This window comes from Psittacula echo (assembly GCF_963264785.1).
Source record: "Psittacula echo genome assembly, chromosome: 8".
NCBI classification, from domain to species: Eukaryota; Metazoa; Chordata; class Aves; order Psittaciformes; family Psittacidae; genus Psittacula; species Psittacula echo.
In genome coordinates, this window is record NC_137744.1 from 7,106,505 (window position 1) to 7,119,730 (window position 13,226).

At 41.2% G+C, this 13,226-nt stretch overlaps 1 protein-coding gene across 6 annotated transcripts in view; it reads left to right on the forward strand.

Moving 5' to 3' along the window:
• PAK3 (p21 (RAC1) activated kinase 3) overlaps nucleotides 1–13,226 on the forward strand; it is a 247,338-nt gene that overhangs the window by 50,721 nt on the left and 183,391 nt on the right. For all 6 annotated transcript variants that reach the window (XM_080624605.1, XM_080624607.1, XM_080624610.1 and 3 more), the window contains one exon: nucleotides 249–423. The gene's annotated coding sequence lies outside the window, so the exon portion shown is untranslated. The remainder of the gene's footprint in view (nucleotides 1–248; nucleotides 424–13,226) is intronic.

Sequence of the window (13,226 nt, forward strand, 5' to 3'; positions counted from 1 at the left end):
TATTCCTAGGGAAGAGCTTGTTTTCTGTGCAAGAAGTAAGAGCAAGTGATTTTAAAATAACAAAGGCAGTGGGACCGGCTGTCGTGGCTGCATCAGTGATGTGGCTCTCTTCACATAAGGTCCATCGTGGTTAATGGTGCCAACCTCTGGTGCGGGTGGCATCAGGGGGAGAGGTGAGCGTGCCTGGCCCCACACTGCACAGCGTGAGATGGACACCTCATCACTGAGCGATGGGTAATGTGTTCTAGGACCTGCTCATGGACATGGAGCAGGCAGCTGCTGACATGTGGAGAGCAAGGACCAGTCCTTGACTTTGCTGCTGACCTTGGGCAAACTGCATTATCTCCCTGAGCCTGAGTTTCCCAATCTGCAAAATGGGACCAAGGACCGTGGTCATCAAGAGATTAAAAGTGTCTGTTTCAGGTAAGTATGAAAGAAGTGTGTATCTTAGATAAGACTGGGAAAACAGAACGTACTGCCCATATATAATGTATTTTTTTGGAATCCCACCTGAATAAATGATGACAAACTCCTAAGGCTGAACTGTTGACCAGGTCCTATGGAACTGTGGATATTTTTATTCACGTACTCATTAATATTTCAACGAATCCAATAAGCTTTTCCTCAACTATCTCCTGTGTCTGTGAGTTCTTCCAATTCTTGTTCTGCGTTAAATACTTTCTTTTTACCAATTTTAAAGTTGCTGCCTCTATGTTTTAGTGGCTGTTACCAATTCCTACTAAGAACAGCAGTTCATAACCATCTGTGATAATTTAAGGAAAGGACCAGTCTTCAATCACAATTGCTTTTTAAGTCCAATTGGTGGAAATGGTTTCAAAGTGATCAGGATTATTAATGCTGAGAAAGACCCATCAACCTTAAGAGGGTTGTCACTTGGATAGTTGCGTGTTCCTACCATTTACATACATGACATTGTAATTATTTTCTTTCATTCTTACTGGATATCTAAAAGCTTCTCTTTAACCTTAAGAGAATAAAATGAGAAAACTGGCAAACTTCAAAATAAATAACTGTGTTCCAGCCAATAATGATTTGTCAAATTGTAGCATCATGCCAGAAAAGATCTGAGCCTTGAGTTCACTCAGAGTATTCCAGTTTCCATTATAAAACCTTCCACAGTGTTTAAAGTGTCTAAAGCCCATTGGGAAAAATCTTCTGGGTGTTTACTTCAATCTATTATTATTATTATTATTATTACTACTATTATTGCTGTTGTTGTTGTTATCATTATTATTCTCTATTTTTGTTGTTTTCTTCCTCCCCCCCTTCCTTTTTATTCAAGCAAACAAGCAAACAAGTCAGTCCCATGCGATGCAGTTAACCATACAACTCATCCCTACCCTTTGATATTACACATTACCCCCACGGAGCTGATTCTTCAAAGCCATTGACTGCATCTGAGGAGCCAGTTTCTGTTAATTTTAATGGGGATTAGACATCCATCCCCTAAGGCAGCTTTGAAAAATCTCCACCAGATTCTTTATGGCTCTTCTTGGAGGCAGCGAAATGTTTACCCAGTTATGTAGCTGCATTTCCCAAAACACTGCTAATGTAAAGCTGGAGATCATCTTACTTCCTCAAGCTTAAAGAGCCCCATTTTTCTGCTCAGCCAGATTTTCTATTTCATTTCTGTTGAGCCCTCTGTATGGCGCAGTTTCAAAGGGGAGTGACAGTTTTGGAAAGGAACTAATAGATCATCCTTTTTGCATGCAAGGAAAATGTTACCTTGTTTTTTGACATGCATTCTGTAGCAATCAGTTTGTATCTTGTTCTCCTTTTCTGGAGGTTACATTGACAGCCTCCTTCAGAAAAGTGGTTTCTTTCCATCCTGCTCTGAACAATGTATTTTAAATGTGCTTCACCTTCAATATGAGGGCTTTCAAAACAAGATTACTGAACCAGACAAGGGGGAGGAAAGAGGAGAATTGCCTGTTCAGGAGAACTAAAAGTGACAAACCCAAGTACATTTTCCGTTCATTGCCACACAGAACCCAGCAGTAGTCCAGATTCCCTTTCTCGTGCATTGCTACCCTTCCATCTGAATAGACTCTGGGAAATAATAAGAGCAAACCTCAACTTTTACCTTGGGCAGCTTCCTTAGAAGTATCTGCTCTGCAAACACTTCCTTTGAAAAAAGTCAGAAGCTTGCCATGTATATAAACAGAAGTGGTTTTAGTTATAGCAACATGGACGGCTGCTAAATTGCGTTTAAATTGTCCTTGTTTAATTTATGTTCTCTGCTGTCTTCCTTGTATATATCCCTTAGTTATGTTTTTGTCAGTTGTGTTTCTTTAAATGTATTATAAATCTGTATTTCCCTCATAAACCAGTCTAGAAAAGGGCATCTGTACTGGAAACTGGTTTTAGTGACTTGACACTTTGGCTCTTTTATGTTGTGAAACGAGTTTTAATTTTCTTAACATAGGCCAGGCATGGTACATAAACCTCTTCCCCCCCAGGGAGGCTTTTATGTTTGATTCCTTTAGTGGCAAAGCTTTTGAATTTCTCCCCTTGATTGACTTGATTATGATCTTCCCAGTATATATCCTTCATGTTGATGAATTCCTGGTAGGGATCCTCAAAGGAGTTTACAAGCCTCAATGCTAGATGAAACAGAAGAATTAAATTATCCCTGCAAAAGCTGCTACCAGTGAAAATAGGAAGTTGAATATTAGTGCTGCCAATTTATTTATGCTTTGGGTGTCTAATTTGAGATACTAGGGAAAGAGTCATTTTTAGGGATAGGTGCTCTGGGGTTTCTCCAGGTGACTGAATCTGCACAAACGCAGAACCCAGTTTGGAAACGCAGGTCAAAGCCTCTGTAAAGGTGGTCCTGGCTCACTCTGCTCTTGTGCTTTGTTAATGCTGGGATGGAGTGGATCTGATCATCCTTGACCAAGGTCTTCTACTCACTTAGGAGAAAATTGTTGATAGAATCTTGCTGCTGCAGGGAGCAGCTAATGCAACAGTCCATAAGAGAACTAAGCAGTGTGTAGCCACCATGGGGACATCTTACAGCTTTGCTGGAAAGGATGTTGCTTGAAGTATATACATGGCAGGCGATGCTTCTGTCTTCTGTTACTCAATGTTGCATCAGAAAAGGCTAGGTTTTGCACTAGAAAATGTGTTCAGAGCATGGCTGGCTTCATAATTGGCTCTTATAGGTCATTGCTGCCCAGCTCCATTTGGCTGTAAGCACTACTACACGCAAGAAGGCAGCTCAGGTCGTCTTAAACTTCATTCACTGGTGTGGACTCGGCCACACAGCATCAACACAATTGTCCTCAGAGTCTTTTTAGGTGAAAGGCAGATTACCTGGGGATGAAAAATACTGTTAAAACTAACCATGATGGCGTAAAGGCAATAAATAACACACTGTGTACCATATCTACCCACTTACTTACAGTTTGTTCATGATAGGTATGACCAGGGGTACTCTGAGATGCTGTTCCTAGAGCTGAGATGATAGCCACGATGAATTCAACACCTCTGGAATATACTTAGCAAGAAACAAAACGAGGGCAGGATATTTTGACCCTAATATGGTTTTCATTGTTGGATTTCTAGTGTAAATACAGATTGATAATTTTTTATATTCGGGGAAGATAATCTGTATCGACTTTCTTAACAGTTAGTAACATCCTGATCAAAGGATGAGTAATCTTCGGTACTCAGATTCACAGTCTTTATGGATCTTTAACTTATTGAGCATTAGGACGCTTGTAACTGATTCAAGTCGGCATCAAGTTGGATGCTGCAAATAATCCAGCAGGGACCTAAGAAGATTTGGCAGATAGGTAGCAATGAGTCTGGGTGCTGCCCCTTTAGTTCTAAGAGGCCAGCTTTGCACAGGAAGGGGCTGAGAAGCATTTCCAGGAGACCAGAGACAGACAGACCTGCTTCTTCCCTTCTGTGCTTTCACAACCATTCTTTGTTTTCTCTTCCTGTACAGTACATAGCGAGCCAGTGGAATGGGGAAGAGAACTGGAAGTGTTAAAATGACAAAACCCATGGATTGAGATAAAACAGTTTAAATAATGGTGATGATGGTAATAGTAATGATGATGATAATAAATTGTAAGGAAAAGGAACAAAATAATAGAGAGGAAAATAAACCACCAGAAAGACAAGTGATGGAAGTGAAAACAATTGCTTACCATCAACCTGCCAGATGCCCAGCCAGTCCCTGAGCAGCATCCCCACCACATGCTTTACATGCTCAGCATGTAAAGCTGAGCATGACATGATAGGGTCTGGAATATACCTTGGGTCAGTTGGGCTCACCCTCTGTCTGTGTCCCTTCCCAGGTGCTTGTGCCCCCTCCCCCCGGTGGGACAAGGTGAGAAGTCTGGCCTTGACTGTGTGTAAGTGCTGCTCAGCAGTGACTAAAACACTGTTTCCAGCACAAATCCAAGCCATTGCCCCGTAACAGCTACTCTGAAGGAAATTAACTCTATCCCAGCCAAACCCAGCGCCTAAGGAAAAGGAAACTAAGTGGAGAATGGCAGATGAATGTCATATTTATCACAGACTTCTTTTTTTCCTTATAAGAAAACTATGGTTGGGGCTTATTCAGAAGTTAACTCAGACAGATTGGAGTTAATAAGAAAGAACTAGAAGGGCAGGCAGGAGAGACAGAGGTATGAGCTGCCTGAAAACAGGCATAAAGTTAGGCCTGGATGTCTGTGTGTATGAATTCTTTTCTAAACACAAAAATTAGAAATAATAGAACAGTGCAATACAGGAAAGCACGAATCCTTCTCGCTGCAGAGCTCCCCTCCCTCCTACACTGGCTTTAAGTCTCTCAGCTGTCGTTTGTCATTGTTGTTAGAGCTGGCTGAAAATGGCCCAAGCTTTATGAAAACTGTTATGACCTATTTTCCTGCCTTGACAAATAAAAGGATGTTTTTTCAGGGTGGGGAGAAGTGTTATTATCTCTAGTGAAAGCAAGTTTATTTGTTTTAAACTGGTTTGATGGTTGTTGTTTCTATTTTGGTAGATCTGTGTGTATGGAAAATGCTGCCAGAATGCTAACACTGCGCACTGCCAGAACTCCATTCTCATTTGCTTCTTTCTTGCTGTCCCATTATGAAAGTGAACTGATTAGAGGGTTCGTTATTGACTGTCTTATTCACATACGTTTCTAATCGATTTTAACACTCTGGACGCCAGTGTGTGGTCTCCTGCAGCAGTGTTCTCAAAGGGGGGGGTTTACCGGTTTTGAATTTGCTGCTATTCACTAGATCAAAGGCGGCGAAAAGCAAGGATTTGTTAAGATCTTTGGGTGCCTGGTGGTAACTCTCTGACCTTAACATAGTGGCACGCTTACATCACACCCATACCTGTTTTCCTGGGGAGCCTCTTGCTAACTTTTGCTGTGTGTGAAAGCAAATCCGTGCCTCAGAGAACTGGAGCTCGTTTTCCCCCAGATCAAAGGTTATAAATTCTATTAGTGATTCCAAATGAAGATCAGAACAAATCTAATAAAGAGCTGTATTTTCAGATGGCAAGATTAATAAATGAATGTGAATTGCATAGAAATAAGTTCAGTGGGGAAAACTCTTCAGTTAGCCTCATTTCTTTGAATTTGCAGGCCAGAGAAATGTACAGGATGAGAAAATATTTCTCCATGCAGTTTCTGGTGAGGTTCTGATGTTTTTAGAACATTGTAGATATTTTCAGATCCTTCTGCCCCCAAATGAAATCTGATGATACAGATAAATTCTGGGATTTGTATGTTTGGAGTGAGACCACAATGGAGTTTGAGATGTCTTGTTTGTTTCAGCAGGTGCTGAGGGTCATCTGCTGGATGACAGGGAAAGCTGAGCTGGACAAGATGGGGTCTGTCTATACTGGGTTCTGTACAAGCCCAGTATAGCTCTCATAGGAAGGACTGGGGGAGGTCTGCTATCTGCTCCTTTCCCCAGGGCATCATGCCATTCCTATGCCATGTATTTTGACATTTGTGAGCAATTTCAGGGAATCATTTTTGTGCTGCAACCAGGCATGTGGCTGTGAATATTTCATAGTCCATTCTACTGGTTGTGGTGGAGGAAGTATGTCTGGCAATAAGGTTCACCCTACAGAGGAAGTGTGCCAAACAGGGGAGCCAAGACCACAGCAGAAAGGCTTGCACGCAAACAAACAATAAAGTGCTGCAGGAAACGGCTCAAGTATTTGCAGTCAGTCGGCAGTAGCTGTTCAGCAAGACACAAGACAAGACCATGGTGGTGCTTTCTTTACCCTTTCTTTCCCATTATAGATCCTTTCCTCATGTCTGCCCTCTGCCCAACTGTAAAAGTTCTCTTTCCCCTCTCCTTTGCTTCCTTCCTCCTTAACTTCCTCCTATCATGTCTATGTCTCAGGAGGGTAGATTTGAGGAAACCAGGATAACTATTCCCACTGTCCAGCTCCCTCAAACCACAGGTACCTTGTAGGAGTTTCAGTCATTGTTTTGTCTCATTTTAGTTGTCCTTTTATTCTTCAGGCTAACTTTTTAACAGCAACCCTTGCCAACAAGATGACAGAAGAACCCCCACTGTTCTCCAGTAGCCTTCAGCAGTTTTGAATTGGTGGCCAAAACTAATTGAATTTGTGAAAAGAGAAAATAGTGAGGAAAAATGCAGATGAGGTAAAGGAAAAGCTTCAGGGACTGGACTGGAATGTAGATGAGGGAAGTAGAATCGTGGGAATAGTCAGTTCTAGAATGGGTTTGACTTTATTAATGAGTGTGAATTGAAAAATACATATTTATTATTGCCTTGTTTAATGATTCAGGGTGTTAACAATGTAACTCATCTACAGGCACCTTCCTGAAGAGCAGGGTAGGCTAGCAGGGCCAGTGCTTCCCACTGTACAGTGTGACACCATACTTTCTCCCTTCGGCTGTGCTCTTTTTGGCACAAGTCTATTCAAACTAATCATCTGTCACCACTGCCTGTTCACTGATACGATCAACTGCATAAATGAGATGTTTGAGAAGGAATATGCGGTCTGAGGGGCGCAGGAGCTGAAAGGCAAAGAGGACTGACAAGCCTAAGGACAATGGTAAGGCCTGTTAGAAGGAGTGACGGGACAGGGAAGAGAATCAGGATGAACGCTACAGGACTAGGGCAGCTGGGCAGAGCAAGAAGCAGAAGGCTGAGTGCAAAAGTAAGAATGCAGCTTCAGGAGTAAAGACTGTGCTGAAGGAATATCACATTGATATACACTGGTTTGTGACACTGAGCTGTGGTGGTAACATGGGAATTACACAGTGTTAGAGCTTCTGCTCAGTCACATTGATGAAACATACCTCACTGGGGTGTCTGCAAGTACAGGAGACCTCCCTGTGCCCCCCTGAGTAAATCTGCCACTCATATAGTAAGTTAACAGGCTTTTAGAACTGTCTGAATTCTTTCTTGCTGGGTTCATCACCAATATTTTGGTGTATTTTGTTAAGAGAGAAGTTGGGAAGGTTCATTTTCCCTTGAGAAAATGAGTATTTGAAGAATGACTCAACACATAAATTATGAAAATGCCCACCTTGATACTGATGACTCCTGTAGTCCTCTTCCCCCCACCTTTGTTCTCCTTGGTGGGGCTTTATCTCTCAAGATGCAGCATGGACAGGGGCTCCTGTGCTGTGTCATCTTTGTGCATGATAGGAAGTGTGATCTGATGAGGGGCACTTACAGGGAGGTGGGATCAAAATGTACTTGGACTTCAACCCTCACAGGGTACCATAGAGGTCCTCCTTTGCTGTAATATGTTGGCTGTTGGTTTTCTTCCCGAGCTTCCAGATTTTACATGGAAAGCTTTTACAGTGACAGAATGTTTAGCTTTTTGCTAAAGACACACATTCTGCACAGCTTGCCAGCATTCTTGGACTCTCTTCTACCATATATGTGGGTAGGTTTGGAGTGTTTACATGACTATCACTGATCTGATTCCCAGGGCCCACTAAAATGGAGCATGTTTCGAAACACTTGGCTTCTGTTGGGCAAAGGAGAAATTAGTGGTAAATGCCTCCAAAAAGTGAAAGTTTTAACCCTTGGGTCCTTTAAAACCCAGTTCCTATTGGTGATAGCTTCTTTTTCATTGCCAGATAATGAACCTTCACTGCTGTTATGTGTCCTCACCTTCAGCGTGGGTTCTCTGCATGCCTCCCGTCGTGGTCAATTATCCAGCAGGAGAGGCCCACAACAGCAGAGACTATTGCTTAATTGTTATGGTGGGGTCCTGATGCCCTGTGCACTTGCTGGGGCTCATTTACAATTCTAACACATCCAGCTTGCCCTGCATCAGGAGTCCTGTGAACTGGACAAAAGTTAGAAAGTGGCAGCGCGGTTCCCGGCCAAAAGCTCATTAAGATAGACATCTCCTGCTAGTGAACATCATGCGGATGACACAGACAGCTCACTCCAAACGAGGAACATTCTTTTGTTCAGCCTTACTGGGGCTTTCAGATATAAAGAATGAGAGGCTACTCAAAGGGCCAGCTGTGATATGTGAAGGGAACAGGTTTAAAATAGCTCTGAGGGGCAGTAAATCCTTAATGATCAGATCTTTCATTGCTCTTGGAACATTTGAGGAAACTCAGCCAGCTAAAATTTTTGTTGATTGCTTTAACAGAGGCCCTTTGTTCATATTATCATGCAGAATAATTAAGCCAATGCAAGCAAGTCTGCTTAGCTATATACATAATTAACATGTTAGGCTGTGACTGAACGGACTGTATTGGCACAGAGACCACCTATTCACTACATAAGAGTTCCATCACTGCCTTAAGCTTGTTTTCAACCTATTTGTTATTATTTTGGAAAAATGAGTTTTTTACAAGATAGATAGTGGAAGATGATGTGTTTCCAGTGAAGAGTTAATGAGATTTTATAATGGAGAAGAGAGATAGAAGCATATCCAAAGTGGTTAGCATATAGGGCATCATTTAAGATGTGAAAAAGAGTGCATCAGTCTACTTTAACTTAAAAGCTCATTTTGAAGGGGTTATGTAGAATTTTCTCATTTCCTCCCTGATTTTGGTATCTCCTATGCAGAAGTCAAATTGTAAAGTGCATGATTATGTGGCACTTGAAGCTTCGTCAGACAGGAAAACCCTTTGATCTATAAAATATTTTAATTAAATGCACTTTCAACTCACTGGACTACCTGTTTTAAGTCAACAGCTTATTGTCAAACATTACATCATCCTGAGGTCTCCCAAGCCTAATCACCAGCGTTCTTTTAGGATTCTCTCTCAGTTGGCAATTAGTGAACATGACTGTTGTGTTGTCAGCAGGGGCAGGCTGGCTTCTCACAAGTCTTGCACAAACAGGCAGGGATCTTTTTTGATTTCCAGGGCAGCAGTGCTGGAATTTTACAGTTTCTCCCAGCCAGGGGACCAGGAGTTCTTAGGAAGAACGTTGTGTCTCTCCTGCTTTTTTTGGTCACAAAAACTTCTGTTACCAGAATTATTTCAGAGCAGAATAGGTACAAGAAGAAAGTGTCCTTAGCTCTAGGACTGGAAGGAGAGGAGACACTCAACACAAGAGAGAAACCTGTATCTTTTGACTATTTTTGTTAATATATGTTAGGTAACATATTAGAGACCATTAGCAGTGGCTTGAAGACATTTTGGCTGATTGAGGCAGCCCCAGAAGAGATCCTGGAGTTCACCTTGACTACCTTTCATGTATTAGACCAGAGCAATCTTTATTTACAAGCAAGGTCTTTGGATGCATCTTCTGAGCATTGCCCTGAAGTGAAGTAGAATTCATAGTGCCAGCTACTCTACTCTCTTTACTAATCCTCTGGACTAAGCAGCCCCCTGGGAACCTCTGTTTGGAACTCTGTTCAAATTTCGCAGGTTGTTCTGCAGGAGTAGCAATGCATAATTTGGAATGGCTCTGAAAAAATGCAATTGAAAAAGAAAAGATGAGAAAAGCCTTTTCCCTTACACTTATAACAGACAACGGCATATTTTTCCTATGTTTTTCTTGTGTCTTTTGTCCAGATCGAAGTGCTCAGTCCTCTGTCGGGTCAGATGTCCCTCTAATGTGCAAATAGACTGATTTACACAGTATTTGATCTGGTAATTTCCTTTGAAATCCTACTTGATGGATCTTTTCCATAAAACCCTTCAGACTTTATCATGTCTATTACGTAGATTTACGGGAAACTGTATTGTAAGGGAATGGTGGCAGGCAGCGAGTTTCTGGTAGGTTTGAGCTGTGTAATCCAGCATCTGGAGAAGCCCAGTTACCTGTTAGTGGATTTTTGGCTTCAAGAATCTTCGAGCAGATTGATTTTGCTGGAGCTTCATTCTAGAGGTACTGTTCTGGCAAATGCTCCTTTCAGAATTTTAATCATAGGCAAAAAGATAAAATGTCTCTTAAGAAATGTACTATTTGGTGGAAACGCCAGGAAAAAAGAGGTCCAGGTTTCAACATTTAGTGCTCAAAGGCAGTTCTGCAATTGTCAAGGGTTTCTTTGTTCCTCAGTTTCTCTCGGGTTTGCTTAACTCCTTGAATTGACTAAATTACGAAGTCACTAATATACTTCAAAACTACATCTTCTTAGGGATTCTATGTATTGATATGAGCGATGTTCACCACAAGCATGGTACTTATGATAGCTGTGTCTTAGTAAGAGTGACCTCATCATGGGCATCATTTAGATGGGGTAAGTAATTCCCAGTACATGCTGACTATAAAGAAATAGGGAGCTTGTTATAAGCTGATGTCATGGCAAGAGCCCTGTCTCTTCAGCAGGGACTCATCAGTGCAAAGGTCTCTAAAATATATCTGACTTTGAATTAAGAAGAAAAATCAGGGTGGGAAAAGCTGTTGTCAGTTCTTCAGTCTCTGTAGGCTTTGACCATTATTATCAATTGAATCTTTCAGTTACTTATGATTGCAAAATCACAGAGAATCCAGGCTGAGTGTTCTCTGAATTCATAAAACCCCTGCCATTTTTCCCTCTCACTTGTGAAAACAATCTATGATTTATAAACTGAGCCCTTCACACAAAAGAGCAGCAGGGGTTTTATTTCCAGAAATTTAGCACATTTGCTGAAGCTCAAAATAACTTTTCTCTTTTTTTTTTTTTTTAAAGTAGACTTGGTTATAGTAAGTTACATAGCGTGAAGGGAGTGAGAAGTGCTACTGGTAGGATTTGGTTGCATGATTTTACAAGTGGTTTGCATTAATATAAATGGCAAAGTTAAACTTTGTGGGTAATCGGTTCTGATTGTAAACATCCTCTAACGTTTTCAATGCTATCATTGGACTATTTTTGAGAGAATGCCACTGTCTGGCTTGGCTAGATCTAAACCCAAAGAGTTCGTGAGTCTGTGCTTGTGTGAATATAGAATATGGCATTCCAAGTGAGAAAATATTTTCTAATAGCACAGAATTGAAAACATGATCTCAGCAAAACACAGCTTTCTGGGACATATCATCATTTGGAGCTGTACATGCATCCCTAAGAGTAATATTTGCTAACTAAATAACCGTATTTATAATCAAATCTTCCTATTCCTAGGAAGAAGTTTGTGAAGATTGATTAGTTGGTGACTGCTCTCTGTTAGTTTATGAGATAGTTATGCAGCCACAACTATGAATACTTCTACATAATGTCTTTTCAATTCATTTGTGAAAGAACTGGCCCAAGAGCTCACTTGTCTTGTTTGATGCTTCTACAGCATTTCCCATTCCACCCTGAGTATACCACAAAAAGTTTATCTAGCAACTTCTCAGTCTTTATTGAACTGCAGCTACCTCAAACAGCACAATTTACCAGCACACAACCTGGCCATGCTGCGCAACACTGCAGTACATGGAATGAAAATAAATACCATATTAATTTCAAGCTAGGTATTTTAACAGGGGAAGTCTGAATGTTCTCATTTAGAGATGTGGAACAAAAATATCCCAGTAGATAAACCTTAAGCATCATTTGACTCCTATTTATGCCTCTAAAATTAGGACTCAGATTCGTTGTCCCATCCTAGCTGTTGGCAGGGGGGAGAACAGAGCTGGGGAAGAGCAGGCTGGAGTAACAGTGCTGGCTGAAGAACACGAAGTGGCTGGGAGTCTGCCTGTGGAAAGTATAAAGTGTACCTTTAAAACACATTAAACCCTAGAGCACACTAAAATGTGTTTAATTCCAGTAGTATGTGTCAGTATGAGTTCTTTGGGGACCTATTTAAGGGATTGGGAGTTTTGCCATTTAATTCAGTGGGAATTTACTTCAGCTTTAATGTATTATTAAGACACCTGATTTTGTGGTGCTGTGGTCCTGGAGAAGTAAATCTGCAGGAGACCGAATTGACCTTGGTGGAGAGATCAACTAGCGGTTAGCTACACTTCAGGCTTAATGTGATGTCCTATCTCTTGTCTTTTGAGCTGAGGTCATGTGAGGACAGATTGGGAGTTTTTACTTTGAGTTGTAATGAAATCAGGCTCGCTGTCTTTTCTGAACTGTCATCTAATGTGACTACATTAAAAACTGTTTTGCCGGGTTAAAATCAATTATTTGTTTTTGCTTTGGATGCTTTGCATTCTTGCTCACAGTTGGGTTGGTGTTATGTGAGAAGGGCAGGGTTGTGGGTTCATACTCGTACACTCATGTAGTTGCAGACACACTTTACCCAAGAAGTAAAACAGTCCAAAACCTCAGATCAGAAGATGAAGACATTTTTCAAACCCCAAACAAAAGCAATAAATGGAGATGAGGATTAACTTTGTCAATTTTCACCCCTCCCACAATAAATCTCAAAAATCTTGGCTTTTATCTTCAATGGATAACACAATAGGCACCAGAGCACACCAATATTACGCAAATACTTCATGTGCTATCAATTATTTTGTACGTATTCATCATCCAAATTGTGAAATGGTTTGACCTTTTTTTTTTTATGGAGAGTGTATGAAGATGAGAGTGTCAGGCTGACACATTCTCCCTTTGTAGTTTTGTAGGTATATTTAAAAGTCATTTCAGCAGAAAATAGGAGCCCTATTCAGCAGTGAATAGGGCTCTCCTCTGAGTATCCAGGCCCTCCTGGCCTGTGGATTCACATGGATGCAGAGAAGATCTGTGTTACTTGAGAGGAGAATACGAGTGAAGTGAGAAACAAGATCTAATGTGCTGCTAAAAAGCATTCGGATGTTATGAAATCAAGAGAATACATTCATCGGGGAGGTGGCTGTGCAACCCCGACTGTTTGT